This window comes from Bos mutus, chromosome 25 (assembly GCF_027580195.1).
Source record: "Bos mutus isolate GX-2022 chromosome 25, NWIPB_WYAK_1.1, whole genome shotgun sequence".
Lineage (NCBI taxonomy): Eukaryota > Metazoa > Chordata > Mammalia > Artiodactyla > Bovidae > Bos > Bos mutus.
In genome coordinates this window covers 5,457,874-5,471,223 of record NC_091641.1, presented here as the reverse complement: position 1 = coordinate 5,471,223, position 13,350 = coordinate 5,457,874, and the positions used below count along the sequence as shown (strand labels likewise).

The window sequence follows — 13,350 nt, the reverse complement described above, 5'->3', positions numbered from 1 at the left end:
CCCTCCTTTCCTCTGATTGGCGGCATCTGGAAGGCAGCCCTGAGGATCGGGTGGGGGCGCAGGTGCGAACAGAGGTCACACAGGTGAGCAGGCGAGAGGCCAGAGCGGAGGCCGCTGGGGGGCAACGTGGGTGTGCGACTCAGCACTGCTCCGCAAAGCGCAGCAGCCTGTGGACACGCACGCCTTGTGCAGAGCGAAAGGGACCAGACATAGAGAGGACACTCTCTGTGACCCCAAGTTTATGAAAGTCTTGTTGTTCAGTCGCTATGTCATGTCCGACTTTCTGCGACCCCGTGGATGGCAGCATGCCAGGCCGCCCTGTCCATCACCAACTCCCAGAGCTTGCCCAAACTCATGTCCATTGAGTCGGTGATGCCATCCAACCATCTCATCCTCTGTCGTCCCCTTCTCCTCCTGCCCTCAGTCTTTCCCAGCACCAGGGTCTTTTCCAGTGAGTCAGCTCTTCGCATCAGGTGGCCAGAAGTATTGGAGCTTCAGCTTCAGCATCAGTCCTTCCAATGAATATTCAGGGTTAATTTCCTTTAGGATGGACTGGTTTGATGTCTGGGATACAGTAAACCAGCTTTCAGTGGGAAAAGTCAGAACCAGGGTGGTGTGGCGGGGCTGGGCAAGTGGGAACTTTTTGGTGGGTGTTCTGTCTCTCAGGAGGGGTCTGGGCTGCAGAGAGTGCCCATGAGAGCGTTCATGGTCCCCCGATAGGTCTCCATTTCCTGGTGTATCAGTTTTCCTCCAAAGAATCAAAACTCTATAACAAACATCGAGCTGTAGTTGGTGCATGCGCTGCCTATCTAGGGTGCCCCGTGCTGGCATCTGCAACTGACCTGGGAAGCGGCTGGGGAGGAAGCTGACGAGGCGCGTGGAGCCAGATGCGCCTGTGGGCGTCTGGGCAGCCCCGTAAAACTATTTCAACTTTTCTGTATGTCTGAAAACTCTCAAGCTTCCGTGTGGAAAACAGTGAGAGTGGGGTGCTGTAGACGAGCAGCCGTTCCCGGAGCGTGTGTGTGACCTTGGACTAGTTCCCCAGGCTCCTGGCGCCTCGGTGTTGCCATGGCCTGAAGGAATTAGCTAACATCAAGAGCTTACACGCAGTAAGTGCCGGCATACAGCAGGCGCTTAGGACGTGTGTGCTTGTTGGTTGCCTTTCTTTGTTGGTCACACTGAGTCGCCGGTGCTCCTACGCGTGCTGTAGCTGCTCAGGGAGGCTGAGGGACAAGCCGAGGCTTTGCACTGAGTTCAAGACTGCGTGCGTGCTCAGGGGCTCAGCTGCACGCTCGGTGGTTCAGTCGTGTCAGACTCTCTGCGACCCCATGGACTGTAAGCCCTCCAGACTGCTCTGTCTGTGGGATTCTCCAGGCAAGAAGACTGAGTGAGTTGCCATTTCCTCTTCCAGGGGATCTTCCCAACCCAGGGATCAAACCCACATGTCCTCATTGACAAGCAGAGTCTTTACTCCTGGGTCAACTGGGAAGCCTTGAGTTCAAGAGTAAGGCACCCCGAAGAGCCAACATGATCTCGCAAAAGAACAAAGCCTGAGGCTCACAGGTGCCGCTGTCAAGCAGGACAGAGCCGTCTGGCAGAAGGACAGAGACTTGCCCACTGGAGGGGTGGGGGTGAGGCTCCGGACATAAACCCTCGCTTGAAGGTGACTCTATTTTTGACAAGCGGGTCAAGATGATTCAGTGGAAAAAGAACAGACTTCTCAACAAATGGTGCTGGGACCAACCAGACTTGCACGAGAACGAAGCTGGAGCCCTATTTCACACCGTCTGAAAAATAACTCGGTGGATCAAAGAGCTGAATAGCAGAGCTGAAACTGTAAAACTCTTAGAAGAAAATATACAAGTAAATCTTCACCTTAGGCAAAGGCTTCTTAGACACGACATCAAAAGCATGAGCAACGAAAAGAAAAAATTAGACTTCATCAAAATTAAAACCTTTTGTGCTGCCAACAATTCCAACGAGAAAGTGAAAAAACAACCCATAGAAAGGGAGGAAATATTTGCAAATTATAAATCTAATTAGGAACTTGTGTCTAGACTATATAAAGAACTCTTGAAAGTGTAAGTCACTCAGTCGTGTCCGACTCTTTGCGACCCCATGGTCTGTAGCCCACCAGGCTCCTCCGTTCATGGAGTTCTCCAGGCAAGAATCCTGGAGTGAGAAGCCTTTCCCTTCTCCAGGGGATCTTCCCAACCCAGGGAATTAATCCGGGTCTCCTGCTTAATTCTTACAACCCAATAATACAAAGATAAATAGCCCAGTGGCCATGCGTAAGGATCCTAATAAACATTTCTCCAAAGATTTACAAGGGCCAAGAAGCTTATGAAAAGATGCTCAACATTATTAGCCATTGGGAAATGCAAACCAAAGCCACAGTGAGATACCCTTTCACACCCACCAGGTTGGCTGGAATCAAAGACATAAAAGCAAGTGTCGGTAAGGGTGCAGAGAAATTGAAACACACACACCGCTGGTGGGAAACAGTTTGGGAATTCTTCAAAACATTAAATGCAGAGTTGCCACACACACAGCCAGCAATTGTACTCCTCGGATGTACCCAAGAGCAATGAAAGCGTATGTTCACATGGAAACTCTATAAATGTGCACAGCAGCATATCTGTAATATCCCCTGAAGTGGAGACAACCCAAATGCCCATCACTGATGAATGGATAAGAAAGGGGGTTTCATCTACACATGGAATATTGTCAGGCCATCAGAATGAAACGGTGACCTACGGTACGACACGTGTGAATCGCGGGCTTCCCTCGTAGCTCAGTCAGTAAAGAATCAGCCTGCCGTGCAAGAGACCCAGGCTCAATTCCTGGGTCGGGAAAATCCCTCAGAGAAGGGCATGGCAGCCCACTGCAGTGTTCTTGCCCGGAGAATCCCACGGACAGAGGAGCCTGGCGGGCTGCAGTCCACGGGGTCGCAGAGTCAGACACGGCAGAGCGACTGAAGCACCACGTGAGTCTCAGAAACGTCCCGGGGAGTGAGAGCAGCCAGTCACGGAGGGCCCCTGAGCAGGCGAGCGCATTGAGCTGAAACATCCAAGACCGTCAAGACTCAGAGCCGGAAAGCAGGCTGGGGACAAGGTCCCTACTGTTGCTGACCTGCTGAGTGCTTCGTGGCAGGCTGGACGGGAAGGGAATTTGGGGGAGAATGGGTACATGTTTACATATGGCTGAGCCTTTGCTGTAAACCTGAAACTATCAGTTTAATTCAATGTAATAGTTTATAGATTTAATTTAAGCAGTTAATTAGCTATATACTCCCATAAAAAATAAAATGTTAAAAGAGAAAGACCTAGGGATAGACGTCATGGTGGAGGGTGGGGGTGACTACTCACGGTTACTGAGGTTTCCTTTGGGGGTAAAAAATGCTCAAAAAGTTAGATGGTCGCACCACTCTGTGAATATACTAAAGCCATTGAACAGCACACTTGGAACAGTGAACTGAGTCATTATGTAAATTAACCCTCAACGAGGCTGCTAAATCAGAGAGCCTCGGGTTCCAGTTCTGCTGTGGCTCTCCAGGGCAAGTCCCTGTGCTTCCGGGAGGCTCAGTCTGATCTGTAAAACGGGAGTGGGAAGAGTCGCCTTCCTGGGATATTGGAGGTACGAGATGACAGATGTGAAACCATCTTTCATTTTAACTTCTGTATTTAAATTTATTACAAAGGAAATGTATGCGCGTTGTACAAGATTCAAACAGCAGATGTGGGTACAGAGTGAAAAGCCTCATTTTCTGGTGTGCTGGACGTTTCAATATCTTGATTGGGGTGGTGATACAGATGTACACCTTTGTCAAAACTCATGGAACTGTATACTGTTCAGAAGGGTGAAATTCACTGTTGACACGTGAAAAACGCCTCCGAGTAAAGCAGTCTCCTCCCCTCTCTCCCCATCTCCTGGCCCTCCAGTTTTCCTGCTGTTTTGCACACACAGGCAAATAAAATGTTACTGTGTTACATCCTTCTTGCACGAGTTAATAAAAAGTCCTACACACACAGTTCCCCTCCTCCTTTTGTTCCCCTAAAGACCGTTCTGGGAGATGGACTCAGATCAGTGTGTGCCTGTCCAGCTGCGCGTGCATCTGTGTGGACGCGTCCCTGCACTCCACTCTCTGCCCGCATTTCAGATGCTTCCAATCTGCTGCTATTACCAAGAGTGCTCCGGTGAATAACCTTGCGTGCAGTAATATATCATTTTTCACATTTGTGAGCACTCTCTGGAGGACAGATTCCTAGAAATAAACGCTGGGCCAAAGGGTATAAAGTATTTGGAATTTGGACCTTGTTTCAGAGGCTCTAAAAGTGCCTGCTTCCCACATCATCGCAACAGTGTCATTAAACCTTGCTCTTTGCGCATTGGATGAATAAATCATCTTTCAGAGTAGTTTTAATTTGCCTTTCTGTTGTTAGGAGTGAGACACGGCACTTTTTGTATATATAAGCATTATTTTTATTTCCTTTTCTGTTCATAACCTCTGCCCATTTTTTTCCTGCTTTTGGGTTTTTTTATTATTGATTTGTAAGAGCTTTTTACATATGGGGGAATAGGCTCTTTGCTTAGATGTAAGATGGCCATGTTTCTTTTTGCATGGCTCTTGGTTTTTCGGTGTTTGTCGTCATCACTATGAAGTTCTGGGCACAGGAAGGGACAGTCTCCACCTCCCTCTAGGTACTTCTCCCAGGATGGGCTTGGGGAGGGCTCTTTTCCACATTAACCCCCACCATGGTGTCCCTCTGGTCTTTCCCTGTACACCCTCAGTTGTCCGACTGACCTGCCTGGGTCAGTTCCTCCCAGCCAGGCCATCCTGAGAGGAGAGAGGAGCCACAGCAGGGGTGCAGACACGCATCAGAGCCTCCTCTGTTGTGAAACCACACTCGGTCACACCTCCTGTGCTGGTCCGGTGTTCAGAGGTGAGTCAGACCGTCCTTCTCTGCAGAGTTCACAGTCTGGTGAAGAACCCAGTGTGGCGAGTACTTGGGCAGGGGATCTCGAGAGGCACAGAGGGGCCTCTAGCAGCTGGGGAAGGTGGTGGTCCCAGCCCCAGGCCCCAGGCCCCTCACTGCCTGGCTTGCCTCTCCCCAGGGTACTGGGGTGAGTCTGGATTTAGCGGTTGGTTTGTGGGGGTGAAAACAAGGATCTGCTGACCCAGTTCCTGGAGAGTTCAACCCCGGCCTCCCTGTGAAGTGGGAGATGTTAACAGTGCTCATTTCTAGGTGGCTGTGAGCATGAACTGAATTGATACAAGCCGCAGCCGCATGCTTGATGCGTGGAGGGCGTGTGAGCCTGCCCGTGTGTGTTAGGTGTGGACTGGGGTGCGTTTGACCTGGGGGTGTTTGGAGCTGGCTGTGGGCTGTACCACCGACAACTCAAGCTGGGCATCTGTGAGGATGGGAAGAGTATCCCGTGTTCCCGCACAGATAACGCCTGATGGGGAGATGGGCTGGTGGGTGCGACTGGGGCTGTGTGTAGACACGCAGTGTGTGGGCGGAGTGTGTCTCTACAATGCAGGCTGTGCGGCGGTTTCAGGAGGAGATGAGTGTCTGAGAGAGGAAGGCGGGAGAGAGAGGGAGAGAGCCAGCGAGATCTCACAGCACTGAGACCAGCAAGAGAGCACTTGGGCTTTATTTAGCCCAGAGAAAGAGGGGCCCCCTCCTGCCTCCTCCCTCCAGGGCTGCGCTGGGGTCTCCTGTTCTCAGCGTGAGGGGTGTCTGGCCTTTCCGGGGGACAGCAGCTAGGCTCTGCTTTCAGAGCAAACAAGGGCATATTTCAGCATCTCAAGATGCTGGAGTGTGAAAGTATTCGGCAGGCGCGCTCCCTCAGGCAGGAGAGCCGCTCCTGGCAACCAGGTCACAGCCGACTGGCAAGGCCTGGCCAATTAGGGGGAAGTGGGAACCGGGGGCTGCAGCTGGCCTGGGCTACAAGCGCCTCCATTAGGAAACTGGACAAGAGAGACTCCCAAGGCCAGCCTCTGCCCCTACCTCCTGGTCCAGGGGGTCTGAGCGCCCCTCAAAGACAGGACAGCTTGAAGACAGCGGCTCCGACCTTGACTGTCATCCTCCGGGTCCCAGGGTCCACGGGAAAGGCGGTGGGCTCTCCTCCACTCTGGCCCCCTTTGGGGTCTCGGCTCTGCATCAGTGACATCCAGTCTGGAGGAGATGCGGGAGGAGCTGGAGGGCGGCAGCTGGCGCCGCAGGCTGGACCCGACCCGACCCGGAACCCCGTGCGCCCTTCCTGGGCCCGGCCTTCCTTTGGCGGCGTGGTTCGCAGCCTCACCCGCCACTCCCAGGCCGGTCCTGGTGCCTCCTCCAGGAGGGGCGCCCCTCACCCTTCATCAGACCCCTCCTCTTTGCGTGCGAGCCCGGGGGCGCGCAGGTCGACCTCGCTGCCTCTGGCTCCTTTCCCAGTCCGGGGCAGCGCGCGGGGCAAGGGCGCCGCGCAGGCGGCGGCGTCCGGAGGGTCGCGCCCCGAGCCCGAGCCCGGCCGGGTCTCTGCTCCGCGGCTCGGACTCAAGAGGCTCGGGGAGCGGCGCGCAGGCCGTGCCACGCGGGTGCGCTCTTGAGCCTGGTTTGCAGTTCTCGCCCAACGCGCAAGCCGCAGGCTGGGCAGCGGCCGTGGGGAGTGGGAGCCGCCCGGCGAGGCGGGGTAGACGCCGGGAGCGGGCGCGGGGCCACCGAGAGGCTGCGGATGTAGAACCCAGTCTAGAGGCCGACCGAGCGGTTGCAGCCCCTCGGGGATTCGGGAGGCGAACGAGGAGGAAGGGATCCGTGGGAGGAAAATCCTCTAAACCGAACCTTCCGGGAATCGAAGGAGCCTGGCTGGTCCCATACCCTTCCCCGGCCCTGCCCCCTCCCCCCGCCCAAAGTGGGGAGGACGGCGCTGAGCCCCGGGAGGGTTGGTGGGTCAGCGATCGAGGGTAGAGCAAGTCCTTCGGGGCGACCACCCTCTCGACCCCCGCCCCCGCCCAGGTGCAGCGCCCTCCCCATCCCGGAAAACGCGCGCCCCAGCGGGCAGAGCAATTGCACACGCGGCCGCGCGCGCCCACACAGGGTCTGACTTCGGGTCAACTTTCACGCGGTTCCCGGTGTGTGTGCACACGGCAGTGCCCGCACGCGCGTGCTCGTCTCCGCCCAGGTGCCCACCTCCCATCGTCACCGGCGTCCCGACTCCTAGACCTTCGGGGGCCTCTGTTCTAACGGTGGCCTAGGGCGAGGGCAGGGGCGCGCAGGGCGAGCCAGAGGAGGGGGGCGAAGACGCCTCTGGGCTGCCCACGCCGCCCCCCAGCCTGCTCGACTTCCCCTCCCGCGTCACCCTTCGGACACCCCCCGTCCATCGACGTGCCGGAGCTACACCGCCGCCCGCCCCTCCGGCCGCCCCCGCCCGCGTCCCCCGCCCCTCCTCCAGCCCTCCCCGCTCCGGCTCCTACACGAAATCTTCGATCACGCTCAGAAAGAATGTGCTACAACCTCGGCGCGGCCACGGCCACCACCACCGCGCCCGCGCCGGAGCCGGAGGAGCCGGAGCCGGAGCCGCCGCTGCCCCGCCTGTCCGGCCGGCCCCGGTCTTGCCGCGCGCTGTCTCCGCCGCCGCCGCCCCGCGCTCGCCCAGCGCTTGACGCAGTGAGCGCCGCAGCCCGGCTCCCGCCGGCTCCGCTCCGCTCCCCGTCGCAGGCCGAGCCCAGCCCGGCGGGCTCCGGGAGGGGCAGGCAGGGCGCTAGGGGGAGGAGATCTGTCTGGAGCCAGCGAGGCCGGCGGAGGAAGAGCTGGAGGAAGGAGGGGAAGCCGCCGCCGCCGCCGCCGCCGCGCTCCGGGGACCTGGGCGCGCGCGCTGCGCTCTCCTGTGACCGTGCCTCCAGCCCCGGGCCCACAACCCAGAGCAGGTAGGAAGGGGATGGTGGGGGTGGGGGCGGGGGCTGCGGTTCGAGGGTCCTTTCTCCCGCGGCTGCAGGGCCAGCAGGTCCCCGCCCCTGGGGGAGGCAGGGAAGAGGCTCTCCCGGGCGGCAGTGGGGGCGTGCGCGGGGTCCTCAGAGGCTCTCGCTGCCCGGGCCGCCCCAGTCCCCGCGCCCTGCTCTGAGCGTCCTCGCCGGGGCCGAGTCCCCCGCCAGTGGGGCTTGGTTATGGAGCGTTGTTTCCGCCGGTCCTCGCCGCCCAGCTCTCGGGTGCCGAGGCGATCGCACCCGAAGTTAGCAGTCGCCGGGCCCCGGCCGGACAAACTTCCCTCCCCGACGCCGCGGCCCAAAGGCCCGGGACTCCGGACCCCTCGGGCTAGGAGGCGCCATGGGGACCCCGAAACTTTCCTGAGCGTTGTGAGCAGGAAGGGAGGGATAGGCAGGGATGGGGTAACGGGGTGGTCTTGCTTGCGAGGGAGCAGTGGTAGCTGCGCCGCCCCAAGTTCATGCGGAGACCGCCCCCCCATCAGGAACCCCATCTTGTAGTCGAGGGCGGGCAGGGAGCGGACTGAGGGTGCCCAGCCTTCTCACGGCAGGCGTGGGGGGAGCCTTGCTCGGAGCGGGCGTTACAGGACCCCCGCCCCCACCCCACCGGGTCTCCTGGCTCCGCCGGCCGCGGCCGCTCTCCCGCGAGGGACCCGGCTCCAGGCGATTCCCAGGGGCCTCTGCCCCGAGCCTCTCCGCCCGGAAGCCGGGGGCCGGGCTGGGCTCCGGGGTGTGGCGGGACCCCAGCGCGCGGCTCTCAGCCTTCTCACCCTGCCGCTCTTGCCTCCACGCCCCCTGCTCGTCCCTCCTTCTTGACTCTCCCGTCTCTGGGTGTCGCCCCCAACTTTCTCTCTTCCCAAACTGCACCGTGTGGCCTGTGGCCGCCCAGACCGGCGCGATGCTGGCACCGTCCTTAACGGAGCCCTCCCCGCTGGCGGGGCGTGGGGTTCCCGGCCCGACTGTCGCTGCTGAGCGGGAATTCCCTCCCGACCCACTGACGCGAGCCCGTCCCCCGCCCCATCTGAGCGGCGGGGGGCGTGCGGTGGTCGCGGCCAGCAGCCGGCTGGACTGTGGAGAGTGAAAGGGACCCGCGAAGCTTCCGGGAGGGTTTTGGGGGTGTAGCTACAGCCTCGCGTGCGGGGAGGAGGGAGGCGACGCCCCGGTGGGCCCCCCTGCAGCGTCGCCTGCACGTACCCCCAAGGCCCAGGAGGGTTCTGTCCTCCCCTCCACTCCACCCACCCCAACACTCAGGTCCCAGCTTGAGTGGATTTGGGGGACGGAGGACACGGGATACTTGCTTTTTCTCCCTGTCTGCCGCATCCAGCCCCCAGGCAGCCTGGGGGTCTTTGTCCCCAGGGCGGGCCCCGCCCCCTCCATCAACTCGGGGACCCCGATGCCCTCCAGAGCTTCTGCGCCGCGCTCCAGCGGTCTCCAAGCCTCGGTGAGCGAGGAGCCGCATCCGTGTCCACCCCTCACCCGCTCTGGGTCTGGGGGTGGGGCAGGGGGCGTGGAGCGCGGTGTGGGGTCGCTGACAGAAGTCCTCGCCATGGCGCCGGCGCCTCTGGAACAGAATTAATGAGTTACAAGCAGGCGGCCATCGGCGCGACCACGGGGGAGGGGCGACCGAGCTGAGACTCAGCGGAGAGGTCGCAGCCCTAAGGGGCGGCCTCCGCCGGGGGTGAGGGCGTCAGTGGCCGGGACCTCAAGCTTCCCCTCAGGCTCCACCTGCAATTTCCTGCGCCCCCAACTCTGGGTTTTGCTCTCTGCGCAGCTGGCTCGGGGACCTCCCCCCGTGGGGAGCCTGGACCCTCCCGGCCCCTCCGCAGAGCCCTGACCCTGGGCCGACGTATGCTCGCCTGGCAGTGGGGCAGGGCTGGGGCGGGTCCTCTGGCCTCGGCTTGCTCGTCTAAGAAACGGGCTTATAGCCCCCGGGCCTGGGGAGCAGCAAGAGGCTGCTCTGTAACTCTGGCCGGCCTTAGCTCAGTCACTGGCATTCTGGGGTGGCCCCTCCCAAGCCAACCCCATCCTTTCTGAGCCACAGCTGCTGGCTGGGGTCGGGGGAGTGGCCAGAAACAGGCATCCGTCACCTCCCGGCGGGGGTCGCCTGGGGAAGGTCGCACTGGAGCCCTGCTCCCATGCGTTCACTGCCCAGGGCTGGTGAGGCCAGAGGCTGATTTCTCAGACCTTCCAGGAGTGACCGGTGTCCCCGGGGAGGCTCTCCTCAGCTCCAACTGCAGCTGGAGGAGGGGGGCGGCTGTGAGGCAGGAGGGGAGCCCTCTTCCTGGTAGGCCTGCTCTCTGGTCCCCCAGCCCCAGCCAAGCACATCTGAGGCTTGCTGTGTGTACGGGGAGAGCCTGGAACCTGGCCTTGGCCTGGGGCCTGCGGGGCGAGGGTCCAGGCAGGGGCAGCCCAAGGAGAAGGGATGCAGCTCAGATGCCCCCGCGGTCCAGCAGCCTCCTTCCCTGGGCCTCACCCTGATCCCTGGGGCTGTGGCAGGTTTCTGGACACAGCGTTCCCCAGGGCTCGGTCCCCACCACCGAACATGCTGGCTTCGCTCTAGCAGGCCCTTTATAGCCTGGCAGAGCCCCACCGTGCAGGCAGGAGGGGGCCACAGAGCACTGAATCCCTAAGTCCCCACCTGGCAGGGGAGGCAGCTTGGCGCCCACTCCCCAGGTCCTGGCTGACCTGCACCCAATTGGCGCTGGGGGAGGGGGTCTGCCAGGCCCTATAGGAGTCGCCTGTGCCGTGGGCGTTCATTCACATCCCCTCTCCGGTCCCCACACACTATAGGATTTATCTTGATTTGCTGCTTTTGAATTGAGTCAACTCTTTTGTATGCTCGGTGAATTGCCCAGCTGCTGGCGGGGAGCGGAGAGCGTGCCGGGGGTACTGAGGCCTGGAATCAGAGGCGGGCGGGGGACAGGAAGCGGGGAGGGGGCTGCGGGCGCCTGAGGCGACGGGCCGGGCGGCGCCGGGACGCGAGCGGGCCGGGCTGCGGGCTGGGCAGCCTCCCCCGGGCAGTCGAGAGCACCGCCGAGGCCTGCCTGGCCCCAACGAGGAGTCCTCGAGGGGCCAGGAGGCTCAGCCCTGGAGGCAAAGCTGCCCCTCGGGTTCTGCTTCGGACCAGCAGTGTGGCGGGGGGCGGGGCGCCCTGGCATGCCCCGGGGCCTCTCTGGGCCGTTTCCTTGCCTGTAACTTGCGGAAAGGGGGCTTCTGCACGCGCAGGTGGCAGGGGTCACACTAATAGGAGAGCTTGCTCAGAGCCCCCCCATCCCGAGTCTTCCCCCAACCCCGAGTCTCCCTCCCCTCCCCGCCCCTCCCCCAGCTCTCTGCCCCCAGACCCCTGCCTTCTCCCAGGTGGGCCGGATCGACTGGCCGACCCGGGTCCTGAGAACTCCCGGGCTTTGCTTAAAGGGGAGGGGGTCGTGGGCAGCCCTTCCCAGCCACAGCTGCTGCGCGCTCCGTCACCGGAGGGCGGACGTGGGTGCGAGGCCGGCCAGGGGCCGAGAGGAAACCCTCCTGCGCTTTCTAGTACCTCCCCCTCCCGCGCCCTCCCCCGCGCCCCCACCCCCGGCTCGGCGGCGGGAGGGCAGCAGCCGGGCAGCGAGGAGGCCGGGCGGGCGGGGAGAAGGGGGGGCGCGAGACTCGGCGCCGGACTCGGAGGAAGAGGGGGCGGGGGCGCGCAGCGGCGGGGGGGTGCAGGGCGGCGCGCGGGCTCCGGCGCCCCTGCCCGCGCGCGAGGGGCGGGGCGGCGCGCGGATCGATGGGCGAAGCTGGGGAGGAATTTCAATCCCCGGAGCGAAGTTAGAGCTTGAAGGACGGCGGCGGCGGCGGCCGCGGCGGCGGCGGGCGCAGCCCCGGAACGGCGGCCGGGCGAGCAGGTAAGCGCGGAGCCGGGACCGAGCCCGGGGGCGCGGCAGTCCGGCTGCTCGCGGGGGCTGCGTGGCGGGCCCCGCGCCCTCGCACCCCGCGCCCCCGGCCCCTCATGCGCCCCGGCCCCGCGCGCCCTCCGAGCGGAGCGGGCAAAGTTGGAGGAACTTGGCGGCGGCGGCGGAGCGGGCGCTCGGCTCAGCGGGGCAGAGGGGGTCCTGGTCGGGGCTCCGCGGCCGCCCCCGGAGCGCCCCTGCCCCGCGCGCCACTACCCCTCGCAAGGACTCGCCGCCCCAGCACCCCCTCCCCTTGTCGCCCCTCATCCCACCCCCGCTCAGAGCTGCTGCTTCCTGTGGTCGACCCAACGCGGCCCTTGCCCTTCTCCGGAACCTCCTCGGCCCGGGGTCCCTGAGCCCCGTCGGTGCGAGCGGGTCTCATCCTTCTCGGTCTGCCCGCACTCGCGACGTTGGGCGCCTCCCAGCCCGGCACCCCGGGACCGTCCAGCCATGCCCCTGGGAGCGGCGGCATTCCGCGAAAGGGGAGCCAAACCCTCGGCGTGGGGGCGGGGGCCTTTGCTCAGAACCTGGTGGAAGTTCTCCCCCCCTCCCCCCGCCTTGGACACGTTCTCTTCGTCATCCTTTGGGGGAGGGGCGCTGAGCCTTCTTGCCCCAGCGTGCCTCTAAGACAGGGGTCCCCTCCCATTCTGTAAAAGCTGCAGGTCACCTGCTTGCTGCTCAGGGTGGGCCCCCTGCAGGTGTTCCCCCTCCAAAACAGACCGGCAGCCTCTGGCATCAAAACCAGACTCTTCCCGACAAGAGCTGTATGACCTTGGGGCAGGTAAGCCTCTCAGAGCCTCAGTTCCCAAATCTGTGAAATGGGGCACAAGGCTCGCCTGTGCTCCATGGAAGGAACACCCCAGGGAAGGGTCAGCACTGGCAGGGCCCCTGGAGACCTCTCCTCCAGGCTCGGGAGCCTCCAGCCAGGCTTGCAGCCCCAGCAGAGCCTCAGGTGTGAGCCATCTTCTCCTTGCCCTGCATCGTGGAGTGCTTGCTTCTGGGGTGCAGCTGTGTCTGCCTCGCTCCCTCGCTGTTGAGCTGGGGGCTGGGAAGAAAGCCTTAACCAGAGCTAAGGTCTTAACAAGAGCTAAGGTCTCATGGGCCCTGCGAGCAGGGGCTTTCAAGGCTGGGGAGTGAGGGGGAATACCGGGGAATAGGAAGGTAGCCTCCCCTAGGCTCCTCTCTGGCGGCGTCTCCCGTGGGGCCCCAGAGGAAAGGAGCACGTTAGCTGGTGTCGACTTGCAGCTGCGAGTACTGTCCTGCTTCCTGCCCAGCCAGCCCCCTGGCCTCCTGCGCCCTGGGTCCTTGCAGCTGTCACCTTTTAATTGAGCCAGCCCTGGGGGATGCTCTCCCAAACCCCACCCCAGGTTTGCATCCCGCTTCATCAGAAGGGGAGACACCCGAGATGCAGGCAAGGATGCCGGGTGGCTGTGTCAGGGGAAGGCCCCTGCTCTCTGGGTT

At 62.0% G+C, this 13,350-nt stretch overlaps 1 protein-coding gene and 1 long non-coding RNA gene across 3 annotated transcripts in view; one reads left to right on the top strand and one right to left on the bottom strand.

Annotated features, from left to right (window-relative positions):
• Window positions 1-4,537: 4,537 nt before the first annotated feature.
• On the bottom strand, window positions 4,538-7,602 carry LOC138985556 (uncharacterized). 2 transcript variants are annotated; one of them, XR_011462598.1, is made up of 3 exons: window positions 7,497-7,602; window positions 6,012-6,179; window positions 4,538-4,979 (listed from the first exon to the last, which is right to left on the bottom strand). It is a non-coding gene; the product is annotated as an uncharacterized lncRNA (long non-coding RNA). The 2 variants fall into 2 exon arrangements; XR_011462599.1 differs by having other exon boundaries at window positions 4,538-4,963.
• A 204-nt stretch (window positions 7,603-7,806) lies between these two features.
• Window positions 7,807-13,350, top strand: part of ELFN1 (extracellular leucine rich repeat and fibronectin type III domain containing 1) — a 61,280-nt gene continuing 55,736 nt past the window's right edge. Inside the window, exon 1 of the mRNA XM_070362308.1 lies at window positions 7,807-7,909. The gene's annotated coding sequence lies outside the window, so the exon portion shown is untranslated. The remainder of the gene's footprint in view (window positions 7,910-13,350) is intronic.